Source organism: Macaca mulatta, chromosome 6 (assembly GCF_049350105.2).
Source record: "Macaca mulatta isolate MMU2019108-1 chromosome 6, T2T-MMU8v2.0, whole genome shotgun sequence".
NCBI lineage: Eukaryota > Metazoa > Chordata > Mammalia > Primates > Cercopithecidae > Macaca > Macaca mulatta.
The window spans coordinates 169,787,973-169,801,484 of NC_133411.1; the positions used below are offsets into that span (position 1 = coordinate 169,787,973).

At 46.8% G+C, this 13,512-nt stretch overlaps 1 protein-coding gene across 1 annotated transcript in view; it reads right to left on the bottom strand.

Moving 5' to 3' along the window:
• ATP10B (ATPase phospholipid transporting 10B (putative)) overlaps positions 1–1,423 on the bottom strand; it is a 360,064-nt gene extending 358,641 nt beyond the window's left edge. Inside the window, exon 1 of the mRNA XM_077937417.1 lies at positions 1,282–1,423. The gene's annotated coding sequence lies outside the window, so the exon portion shown is untranslated. The remainder of the gene's footprint in view (positions 1–1,281) is intronic.
• Positions 1,424–13,512: the final 12,089 nt, after the last annotated feature.

Consider the following 13,512-nt stretch of genomic DNA (forward strand, 5'->3'; position numbering starts at 1 on the left):
AATAGGAAGCTAATATTGGGAAAAGCCAAGGAATGAGTGTTCCAGGCAGAGGGAAGACTGAGTGCCGAGGTCCTGAGAAGGAAACAGACAGCAACAGCCAGGGTTGCTGGCTCACCATAGGTTGGCGGACCTGATATTAGGTGAGGGTGGGGAGAGGGCCAGGTTTAGAGTCATAAGTCCAGTGAACTATGCTTTGGAGGTGAGACTGGCTCAGTGTCCAGCTCTTCTTTCTCAAACACATTTCCTTCCCTGTTTTATTGACTGCTCTAGAGCTTCAAGGATTAGCTTCACCCCTGAGCTGCACAGTCCCTGTATTCTTAATGGCACAGGCCGTGGGTTACATATTTTTGACAGGTACTCTTAACAGTCTCCAAGCCCACAAGACTGGGCCATTGAGGTCTCAGAGGAAACCAAGCTTTGAATTAGTTATTGAGCATGGGCACTGGGGATTGGGGCAGTCACCTCTGTTCTGTCTGGACAAAGGCTATTTACAAACCCAAGTAGTTCCTCACCAGCCCTGTACACTTTGAAACTGGAAGACTCTTGGTCAAATATGGCCTCATCAACTGAAGTCAAGCGCATGGGTTCTGGGATCAGTAAACCCTGGTTGCTTCAGTTAACTTCTCTGAGTCTCACCATCCTCATCAGTAATGATAGATAACACCTGCTGCATGGGCTTGTAATACTATATAAAGTGCTTCTCAGTCATGCTTTGCAAATCATAAGGCTTCAATAAGCTCTCACCGTTATGATTTTCATTAGGCACCATCATAAAAATCCCAAATTCTCCCTCTCTTCCCAACACACATTTCTTTGCATAGTGATTTTGTAACCTTTTGGGAAGAGGCCTTGAAATAGTACATGTAGTGCCTAATGGCTATATGTTATAGACTATCCAGACAGGCAACTCATTTCCAAGCAGTCAATAGCTAAGGTAGAGGTTCCCTGCAAGGGCGCTCTGCTCATCGGCATGTGAACGGTACCACGACCACACAGAGCTATCACCATTACCATCTGCAACAGCCCTCATAACACAGTCACCTGTATGCCCTGGGCAAAGAGCTTTCCAAATAGATAGAGGATTGGGGGTCCCTGGGATGCTGTTGCTGCTGGTGGCTGAGGATGAACACAGTTTGCAGCCCCAGGACCCAGAGTACTAAGGAGAAGGACAGCCTCAGAAGCTCCCTTTGAAGTAGCATCCCCGCCCCAGGCCAGCAACTGGTGGGGAGAACTGAGAAGACAAGACCACCCCCCAGCCTTAGAATCTAACAAGACGCTTACCTCCCACCTCCTTGATGTAAACTCCACAGCTGACAGGGAGGGTTGGCACTCCTTGGGCATTTTTATTCTGGTGGGACACTAGGGAGAAAGACTGAGCTGCTTACACCCCCAGATATCCCATCAAAGGGGAGCGACTGCCAGAGAATCTCCTTCTCATGGGTGGCTGGAGCAGGTGGTCCCCACCCATATAGAAGCCCAGCCTTCAGTGTCACACGCCTGAACACGATTCCTCCACCCCAATTTCCTCCTCTCTGGGCCTGCTACAGAAACCTACTTAGCCCCACCCTCCTTATCCACTCTAGGCTCCTATTCCAAGCCCTGCATCTCCACCCTCCTCCCTTGGCTTCTGGCAGGACTGGCCTAACTAGCTCAGGCACCCCAGAGAGACTGCCTGTGTACTGCTCCTAGCTGGTGGGTGGCTAGCCCTGGTCTCCACCAGCCCAGCTATGGCCACACAATTGATTTTGAGAGAGCACCTGGGTTAATTAGAGCCAGAACTTGGGACTTTGGCCCTGCTATCAAAAAGATGAAGAGTACCTGTTTTCTAGTGTATGATTAAAAAGCTATAGAAATATGAAGACCAGGTATCAGGAGATGGGGTCTCTGCTTAGCTGCTGCATGAAATGGCTTTAATACACACCAAGTTGGCTCTGTCTTTGGTGCTAGAGATTTGGCCGTATTGCACCAGTACCTCAAGGTCGCAAGCTTTTCCCAGGATGATGCCGCATCTACACTTATCCTCAGCAGAGAGAACTTGAGCAACAGGTTGAAATTTGCTCACAAGACGTAAAGAGATTCTATTTTTTCCTCTGTGTAGTGTTAGGGAAATCAGCAAGGAAAGTTTAGCAATGTACGGCACGTCTGTTATTAAAAAACAGTTAGTCACCCCAATTAACAACTGTTCCACTGAATCCACAGGTGGTCTTAAAGGTGACTTAAATATCCTTGAAAAAGAACACTTATTCAGGTACCAAATCTAAAGGTTTGGGATTTTATTTCCCTACCCAGGCAAGTTAGTATTACTTTCTTCCAGAAATTGCCAGATTTTAGGATTCATAAGTCTTATCTGGAATATGAAAAATACAGATTTCTGCACACAATTCTCAATTCCAAAAAGGCCCAAGAATTCATATTAAAAAAAAATTCTTTGGGGTGATTCTGATTTGGATTGTCTTGCACCTGTATACCTGAAGAAATACTGCCTGAGAATAGGCCTAAATTCTTTATTACCAGCTGAGTTGGGAACCAGCTATTTCACATTGTTTCCAACTCACTCTTCTACCCTCCCCTCAGGAATTCTGCAGCTGACTCCAGCTTCTCCCTCCTCCCTTTAACTCACAAATGAGCTTTGTCAGAGGAGAGAGCCTTGGCCTCAAAGATATTTCAGCTATAAGAGGCCTTAGAAATGATGTCATTGAACTGTTATTACACCAGCACTGACACTGAGCTCTAGTCCTGCCCTTTCTCCACCCGAGGCCCAGGCCTCACACCTCGTCACCTCCAGGAGATCTGCAGGCCCCTCAAGATCACCTATTCCAAAACCAATTTCCCCATGCCAGCCCCTTCCCAGGCTCTCTACTTTTGGAGAAGAACCCAGGTGTGTGGGCCCCACACTCATCCTCTCCCTGCTCTATGGCTGAGGCAGTCTGTGTTCAGGTTCCTAATTTCTAGAGTCACATTCAGTTTTAGGATGAGATTCTCACATCCCACCTGCCCCACTAAGTGGAGTTACTATATGGGCAATTAGGTCTCATATGACCGTTTGTTTATGTCACGCATTTAATCATAAGATAAAGACTACAGGATCCATTTGATTCAAATCACATTGATTAAGCACTTAATATGTACAGGGCATCTTGCTAGGCACAGCAAGGGGTGTGAAGAGGACCCAAGGTGTTGATGCTGTTGTTGTTACTATAATTTGCTTTGTGTTACTAGTGAATTGGGTGGAGGGCACTAATGAGAGTAGGGAAACCTACCCTTAAATCTATATTTACCCAAGAAGACATGCTGTCTTGAGGCTGCTCATCCACATCTCATTGGAAGCTCAGGTGATTTTGTGTATACAATAAAGAAACTAAAAAATGTTTCCTTGAGTCACCTGTGCAGATCACAATTTTTTTTCCCCAGTACTTATCACCTGGTCTCTGATGGTACCATTCATCAGATGAAATTAATAGCAGCCTAGTCCAGTTGTTACAAATACAGAATTTGGTACCAGACTGCTGGAATTCAAGTCCTTGGCTCCACCAGCTTTCAGCTGTGTGGTTTTGGGCAAAGTGCTGACTCTAGGAGTTTACACCACAGCAGATACTGATTGAATAATCACATACAAGTGGTGAAATGACAGTTGGGATAAATGCTAAGGAGAAAAGATACCCAGGGCTGTGAAAGCATGTGAAGAGATTTGTCCATGTCAAAGAGTCAGATTAGAACTGGGATGGAGTTAACAATGCAAAGGAGTGAGGTTGTCATCAGATTGTTCCAGGCAGAGAAACGCCATGCACCCTGTGTAGTGGTCAGTATTGTAGTAACAAATGATCTCCAAATCTCAGAAATTTCTACTACAAGGTTTATTAAAGGGAGGCTATGCATTGATTGAAGCAGCAGTTTCCCATTCAGGAACTCAAGCTGAAGGAACAGCTTCCTAAATGGGCTATGCTATTCTCATAGCAGAAAGAAAGACCAGGAGTACTGTGGACATTGTCCTGCCTCTTAAAGCTTCTACTTTGATGTGGCCTCTCTCATGTCTGCTTTTGTTGCTTCGGTCAAAGCTGAAAGTCGATGGGACAGGGATGCGTGGATCTGCCACTGGGGACATGGAACGCTACACAGCAGTGGGCAGGAATGCACTCCTTTTACAGGGAAAGGGGTGGTGTCAAGTTCTAACTGGGGTCCAAGGGGAGTTGGTGGGGTGAGTGGCGGGTAGCTGGAGAAACACTCAAGGAATCGTAGACAGTTTTAACATGGCTTTACTCTCTAAGTGCGAGTGAGTGTGGACATGAGTGAGCCTGGGGGTGAGCCATATGTACAGCTTTAGCAAGGTAATTATACCTTTTATAGACAATAGTGGTTCCGAGCAAAGCATGAGCTCACGTGTATGATCACCTAATGCACCTCACGTGGTGTGGTTACATAATGTGCAGGGTTGTGCGCCTGTGCTCCAAACCCACTGAGTTATGCTGCTTTGGAAGGCTGCCTCAGCCTATTCCTAACTAAAGTGCAGCCATCTCCCTTACCCTAGACTCCCTAGGCCAAGAGTGTCCTCCAGGCAGAGACATGTGCCTATAGGGCAGAGCCTTGAATCTATAACCCACAACAACAATACAGAGAGCAACAGCTACTAGGATCCCAGTTATGCTATTTATATTAGGGTCCAGCACAGGCCAGAGCCTAGGGATGCCCCTCCATCTCCACAGGGGGTCATCAGTAAGGCTCCCTAGAAACTTAATGTCCCTTGAAGGGCTGCTGTTGTGTTCTGCTGACTGTCAGGGATAGAGGAACAATATTGTGTTCCTAAAAGGGCACAGGTGCCTCCTTGGGCAGCAGTGACTATGTCTAAGGCCATTCAGTTTTGTAACACCACCTTTCTGATCTGATCAACCGCATCCATTAACAGGAGGAGGGTCCCTCGGGTATGATTCAGAACCCGAGCGATGTGCTCTGCAAAAGCAGTAACTTCTGCTTCTACAGTTATGACACCCACTCCAGTGATAGTCACTTCCAATGTGTAGAACCACCAGGGGCCTCCTTGCATTCACAAAAACTGAGAGCATGGTGCCTCCCAGTTATGCAGGCATCTGGGCAAAGCAGGGAGAACAGTGCCAGGTACGCAAGGCCAACCTCAGGTACAATGTCCAGGCCAGTCTGTTGGTAAGTAAGGACACCCTGTGTCCCCAATGACCCATAAACTCCCAGGGGCCATAAAATCCATCAGGGCCTGACCTTGGTGGGGTCGCATGTTCCACCATACCTTCAGTGTGGTGACATGTGTTATGTTTATGCAGGCTGTGCTGGGTACCCACCCCACAGTGGTGTTACCCCAGTGTTGCTCTATGCACTGGGCCGGGGGTACTACCTGTTTCCCTACTAGCCAGCCCCTCCCATCATAAATGCTATGGGCCAGTCAGGGGCCGGGCATGCCGTGGGTCTTGCAGCATCCTTTGTCTGCAGCTTGCCGTGTTGCATTCCAGGTGTCGGCCATGGGAATCAAAGTCTCCAGCCATGTCCATTTCTCTGCAGATGCTGAATGTTTGTGCCAAGGCAAGCCATCTGCAGCTGCTCCTGGAAGGGTGGTGCAGATCCAACAGTTGGAAACATTGGTCACTTCAGCAAAGGTCTGGGCCCAGTCCACAATGCAGTTGGAGCATGTTAACCTATGGTCGAAATGACAGAGCAGGCACAGGTACTAACACAGTTAAGTTATGTCCCTCAAGCAAAATACAGTCTAACATTTCACCTCTGGATAACAATGCAGATGCCAAGGGCTTTTGCCCTGGGAGATGGTGCCACACTTTATCAGCACCCCATGGTTCCTTTGAGTCTTGTATCTGTGCCAAAGTCACAGGGAAGCTCATAATAGGCCACACAGACAGTACGTATGTCCCCCAGAGAAGGGTTCCTTCCCTGGCCATTTCTCTATGAACAATCAACTACAGGGCCATGTATTGAACACCCAAGGAGTGACATGCAACTCATAATGTAGGCCCTTCCCCCAGAGAGCTATGATGGCCAACCACTGGCAGTGGGGTCTTGGAGGGTCCATGGCCAAAGCCACGTTTTCTGTTCCCCTGCCTTCAGGGGCCATTAGGGCAGGCAACAACAGGTTTCCATTCATCCCCATACCTGGTTGGAGGGGTAATTCTTGGTTTGTATCTGCAACTGAAGGTGGCAGTGGGGAGAGGGGGCGGGGGGCTCGGGTGGGCAGCCCAGTGTAACAAAGCCTTCACCAGGGCCAGACCAGCCACATTTCCATGGCTGTTCATTCAAGGTTTGGAGCACCAGGTCCAACCTTAAACTCCAGCCCCACAAAGATGGGGGTGTGACATGCAAGCATAACCTATTTTTCAAAAGCCCATTATATCTCTCAATCATACCCGCAGCTAGCAGGTTGTACAGCACATGGAATCCCCACTTTATGTCCATTGGTTGTGCCCATTGTTGTACCTGTTGTCCAGTGAAATATGTCCCCCTATCACTCTCAATGGCCAGAGGGCAACCATTCAGGGCACATGAGTGTTGCAGGGCCCAGATGGTGTTCTGTTGGTCAGTCACCCTGCAATGGTAGGCGAACAACAGGCCTGTGGCCATGCCCACAGCTGTTAGTGCATGTGTATGCTCTTGCAAGTCAAGGCGCTTGACCTATCATTACCTGTGTAACACTGGGCAGCTTCCTCTGTTTAGGGTATGCCTGAGCACATGCCAGGCATTTCTGACAAGCCTCCCAAATGTCTTGTGTGGGCAGGGACAGACCCCAATGCTTATTGACCTGTTGCATCAGCTTACTCCCGATGTGTCCCAGTTTCCAGTGTAGCCACAAGGCTACATCTTATGTAGGTGCCTACTCTGACCATCGGATCTTGGCCAAGGCATCTGCCTCATCATTGCCAGGGGTGGTCAAAGGCATATGGCCTGACACATGATAAATAGTATTCTTTTTCTTGTGACCCATTTCCCAGAGGTCTTAACACATGGCTTGGCCCCAAATGGGTCAGTAGCCGACTAGCTACTTCTCTATTTTCTAGATAGTTAACGACAAGGTTAAGCCTCAATAGACTGCCCAGCTATAGGTACAGATTACCACAGGTGTCAACTTCTTGGTGATCACCATCCACACTGTTCTGAGTTCAGCTCATTGGCTACTTTGTCCATACCTGGTTTCAAACCACATGGTGTCAGTACTAGGTTGGACTGCAACAGCAGTCCAGGCAGCAATAGCACCTTGGCTAGATCCATCTGTGTACCATGCCCCATCGGGAATGGGGGAATGCCCTTCCTTAAACAGTGAAGGCTCAGGGTCTAGGGGTGCTTCAGGCCCCATGGCCTTATCTTGCAGTAGGACTACAGGCCCCAAGACCTCTTGCATCTCTGCTGCTAAGACATGTGTACTCAGTGTACTCTGCTGCTTCAAGTAGATGCCCCACTTTGCCAAAGTGGATGTCTGTGCTGTCCCAGTCTGGGGGGTCATTACCCATGAATGCACCTATCTCACTATCGGGTAAGTTGTCCACACGATGACTGCAGCCCGTCCTGTCATAATTTAATAAGCCTGAAGGGCAATAGATACAGCTGTTAGCTGTTTCTCTATCATGGAATACTGGAGCTCAACTCCCTTCCATAGTTGGTACCAAAAGCCTACAGGAGTTCTCAAGGCCTCCATGCAGTCCCACAGGTCCCAACCGGAACCATCTGTGGTCACATGCACATCCAGCTCAAATGGGCACCCCTGGTCAACTTGTAGGGCTTGTGCCTGCTGAATAGCTCACTTGGCTGCCAGGAAGGCAGTCTCAGCCACATCATCCCAGTCTCAGGTAGCTCTCTTCTTTGTTAACCGGTGCAACGGTTTTATGATTTGAGCTAAATGGGGCACAAATGCCTGCCAATAGCCCAGGAGGCCCACAAAAGTTTGCACCTACTTCACCATGGTGAAACCGGGGATATGCCTGAATCTGATCAACGATAGCCTCTGGGATGGCCTTTGTCTTACCTGACCAGATAACTCCCAGGAGTCTCGCAGATAATCCAGGCCCTTGGACCTTGGATTTGCTGATGGCCAAACCACATGCAGCCAAATGTTGCCACAAGAGGGGCGCCACTGCTTCTAAATCTGCAAGAGAATCAGAAGTTAACATAATATAATCAATATAATGGAATAGGTTGACCCTTTCTGGACATTGCCAGGTGGCTAAATCTGTGGCAACTAGACCATGACATTTGATAGGGCTATGCTCATAGCCCTGCAGCAACACTGTAAAAGTCCATTGTCGCCTATCCCACGTAAAGGTGAACTGTTCCTGGCTCTCTGGAGTGACGTCTATGGAGAAAAATGCATTGGCCAAGTCCACTACATAGTGGTGCTGTCCCAATTCCATTGTCAAATGGTCCATCGAATCCATGATTGATGGTACAGCTGCTTGCAAAGAAGGTGTTACTTTATTCAGTTCCCGATAGCCCACTGTCATCCGCCAAGTTCCATCAGGCTTTCTAACTGGCCACACTGGAGAATTGTAGGGGTTGTGGGTGCCACGCACTACCTGCACCTCCTCCAGCTTTTTAGTTGTCTCAGTTATCTCTGTATGTCCACCCGACAAATGGTACTGATGAGTGGAAGTAACTCGTCAGGGTTGTGGCAGGACCCGAGGCTAGTGATGCATATGTCTGCGCAGCACGAGCTTCACCACACGCACCTGGTGTCTGAATTCCCTGGCCGTGGTTTGTAACACCAGGCCATGTAAAATGTCCACCCCCAGAATGTGTTCTGGTATGGGAGAGACATACATAGTATATAAATGGGGAGCCAAGTGGCCAATGTCGAGGTACAGAGATACAGGTTTCACTTTCACTGACTGGCCTCCAGAACTGTCAGTGCTAGCAGGTTTGCCAGGAAACTTATCCAGGTTCCCACAAACAAGGCTGCAATCTGTGCCAGTATCCAGCAATGCCAGTACCCACTGCACATTGGTGGGGGACCAGTGGATCCCTAATTCCATATGTGGCCTCCAGTCATCTGATTTCTCCCCAAGCTGGGTGCCTCTGCCAGTTCCCTAATCAAACAGAAAAGGCTCTAGATTTCTGCCTGGCTGCAGCAAGTAGTCTTTGAGCTGAAACACCTGGGTGGGACTTGGTCGCATAGCAATATCCTTCTGCCCCTTGGGCATTTTCTGGAATTGCTGCTTCAAGATAACTGTCTCCAGAAAGTTAAGAGAACTTCACTGGGCTGCTTATTGATTTTCTCTTGGTCAACCCTGGCCAAAATCAAATCTACCCACATCTGTGAATGTGTCACTCATTGGAGCCCCCTTTTCTCCCATGGGATGCCTCCTGAAGGTAGGGCATCTTCCCCTATTGTATGGCACAGACCCCTTGTTCCAACTGGCAGCCTTCTGCTTCCCTGAGAGCCACCATAGCAGTGGTCACTTCATGTATGCAGTGCCCTACGTCTGGGGTGAGGACAGCAGCTAGGGAGCCAAAGGCACTTGGGGGCACAGAACCCAACACAAGATCCCTCATTTGGGAGGTGAAACATTCATCATCTGGTCCCCGGGTATTCAGGTCAAACATAGCCTGCCGCATACCCATCTCCCAGATGACTTGCACCAAATCAGCATATGACTACTATTTACTCATGGTTTTGAGTATTTCATTGGCATTGATCCACACAGTCTGTATGGCTGCCCATAGCCACTCATTCATCAGCATTGATCCACACAGTCTGTATGGCTGCCCATAGCCACTCAATCAGGGTGTGGTCACCTTGCCCTTGCGCCAACTGCCTACTCACTTGCAACTGCTGATGGAGGGAGAGGTGAGTCATGATAGAGGCCAGATTTTCCACCTCAGAGGCAAAACAGGAGATATTATCTGCTTCCTCATCCCACAAATGAAGCATCCAGGTGGACAGAGGTTCCTCTGGACACTGGCGGCACTGCTTGCCTAATTCCTGCAAATCAATTGGGGTATAGGCAGTATATAAAGTATTTCATATTACAGTGGGGGGGGGGTGGTCCCTGAGTGTGCCTTTGTGGCCCCAATGGCTGTTTATGATCTACCTTCTGATGGACCACTGGGCGAGCCTGCAATGGGGGTTCTTCCTCCTTTGTATCAGACCAAGTGGGGGGTCTCCAGTCAAGATGATGCACCCAGGCCTGCATTTACAGCAGCCTCTAATTCCTTTTCCAAGCTCTGTAGCTGAGCCTCCAAGCATCCCTCCTGCTTCTGGAGTTTCTCATTCATGGCAGTTTCTAACTCTTTCTGAGTTGTGTAGCTGGGCCTCCAGGTGCCTGACCTGTGCCTGGAGGGCCCTTACCTGTGCTTCATCCCTCAGGGACTTGGTGTGTACTTCTCACAGCACAGTCAAAAATGCTATCCAACTGTGCCAGCAAAAGCTTGCTTCTTCTTGGTGCTCTGTGCTTCCAGCTGCATCAGCGCCTTCTCCATGCTCATGGAGGACCCATCTACTGCTGCCCAGGTTTCCACCAGAGCCCATCTGAGCAGCACAGCTGCTGCTGGGTACCACAACCCATGATGCGGCCACATGGCCAACCTGGAATCCATGAGGACCAAAGGCTCACTCATGTCAGGATCTGTTCATGACGCCAAATGTCAGATTCTAACTGAGGTCCAAGGGGAGTCAGGTTAGTGACAGGTAGATGGAAAAACACTTGAGGAATTGTGGACAGTTTCAACATGGCTTTATTCTCTCTCTGGGCACAGGAGAGCCTGGACGCAAGCCATATGTACAGCATTAGCAGGGTAATTATATTTTGTACTGACAATAGTGGCTCCAAGCCAAGCACAAGCTTACATGGGTGATTACCTAATGCACCTCACGTGGAATGGTTACATAATGCATGGAGGGGTTGTGTGCTTGCGCTCCAAACCTGCTGGGTCATGCTGCACCAAAAGGCTGCCTTGGCCTACTCCTGACTGACGTGCAGCCATTTCCCTTACATGTGGGAATGAATAATTGAAAAATAATACAATTTACTATATTAAGGCTCTGTGGTACCAGGAAAATGGCAAAATATCTTGAGACCTGCATGGCTAGAGCTGAGAGAGCTGGTAGAAGCATAATGAGAGAGGGGATTGGGGTGGCAGGTGGGGGCCAACCCAGGTGAGCAAATCTGACCTTGATACTGTGAGCAGTGGGAAACCACTGACCTTTACTCATCAGATGTCTCTCTTTAGTGGTTAACTGATTACTTTTCATGTTTTTCTGGTCTCTGAAGTAATACCTGTTTATTATAAAAAAATTTCAAAATGACCAATGAATAAAAAGAAAAAATACAAATTAATTTTACAACTCAAAGAACCATCGTTGATTTAAATTTTGGTGAATACATCTTTAAATGTTTTTCATGCAAATATTTTAAAAAGCAAAATTGGATCACCTTCATCAGTTGTTATGAGTATTTTTTTACCTTATTAAACATTCTCTGTATGATAATTTAGTCACCATATGGATGCACCACAATTTAACTAATTCCCTACTATTGGACATCTGGGTTTTTGTAATTTTTCCATTTTATAAAAATTTCACAATGAGATTCCTTATATTTAGCAACATCCATGCAACTTTTAAGAAGGGGCATTTTTATTTGAGAGGGTATGACAGATTTTAGGTCATAGATATATATTGCCAGTTCTCACTAAAAAAGAGTTGTAGCCAATCACACATAACCTCAGAACATGATTTGCCAGCTCTGATTATAATTATTTTATATTGCAAATTTGATCAGTGGACAATATTGTCTTATTTTTACTTTGCATGTGTTTCCTAATTAAAAATAGAACTTAAAAAATTAATTCCCCATGATTTCATCAGGGAAAGACTCATCCGATTCAAAATCTGGTCCTTTGGATTTGGTGCCTGGAATGCACTCCCGATTTCTCTTCAACAAATTATGGCTACTTTGTCCCTTATGACTCATTGCAAGATTTTCTTCTGCTTTCTACAAGAATCCTATTCTTATTATCTCTGCCCCAATTGTCTCCTCACTGTAGAAGCTGCCAGTGAGGATACAGGTAGTGGGTTCCGCAATGAGGTGAGATGACATGATTCACACGCACATCGTCTCCATATGGAGAGGGTGCTCTCCTGTGATTTAACTTTGTGACCTTCTACAGTGTCACACCCTGTGTTCTGCATGTTATGGTCCATAAATATTTGTGAGTGAATGATAAGAAAAGTCATCATGGCACAAAAGAGTGGATAATTTTTGACTTGATGGATGACTTAATTGTGGACCCTTGTATACAGATATATTAATAAAATATTGTAGACCAAAGTCATCGTGAATGCCACTCAAGATCTCTTTTTAGATTGTGCACCTATCGCCAATATTTTTTGATAATTTCAACTTCATGGATTCAGGTGTACACGTGCTGATTTGTTACATGGGTATATTGCATGATGCTGAGGTTTGGGGTATAAATGATCTTGTCACTATGAGAGTGAGCCTAGTAGCCAATAGTTTTTTTACCCCTTACCTCCCTTCCTCTCTCCCCCTTCTAGTAGTCCCAGTGTCTGTTGTTCCCATCTTTATGTCCATGCCCACCATCTATTTTTAAGCTTTCATAGTATAGCTTAGCAACATAGAACATTTTTATTTAACAGAAGCCCAATTACGTTATCTCTTTCTGATATTTTTATTTTTCCCTCTGGCTTAGAGACAGAAGTGCTTATATTGATTTGAAATGTGACATAGTTTCCAGCTAATTTTTATTAAGGGTTTGAAGGGCTTTTTTCTCTGGTTATAGGCTGTGCTAATATCTTGTCAAGTCAGTCTGACAATGTAAATTGTATCTGTAATCTCCTTTTCTCATGTTATGGGGAGAGGGCAAAAGACTTAGAACTCGCAAAGGCCATTAACACAGCATTTGGCTGTGCCAGTGGGGAAGGTGGAGGAAAGGACAGCCTTCATTGACATGGCCTTGCCTTCAGCAGTAGTGGGTTAGGTGCTCAAAGTCTCTCAGGGGTCTCAGGTAGACTGAGTGTATGATGACCTCTCTTTGTCTTGGCATTGTTCTAAAGCTGGCCTTTCTTTATCTGTGGTCACACACTTGTTCCCTTGTCCTGAAGGAGCTAGGACTCCAGCCTGTCAAGTATTTGTCCTATGATGTCATGCCTTCTAAATTGATTAGAAGTGTAATTTAGGATTATTATTATTATTTATTATACTTTAAGTTCTAGGGTACAAGTGCACAATGTGCAGGTTTGTTACATATGTATACATGTGCCATGTTGGTGTGCTGCACCCATTAACTTGTCATTTACATTAGGTGTATCTCCTAATGCTATCCCTCCCCCCTCCCCCCACCCCATGACAGGCCCCAGTGTGTGATGTTCCCCATCCTGTGTCCAAGTGTTCTCGTTGTTCAATTCCCACCTATGAGTGAGAACATGCAGTGTCTAGTTTTCTGTCCTTGTGATAGTTTGCTGAGAATGATGGTTTCCAGCTTCATCCATGTCCCTACAAAGGACATGAACTCATCCTTTTTTATGGCTGCATA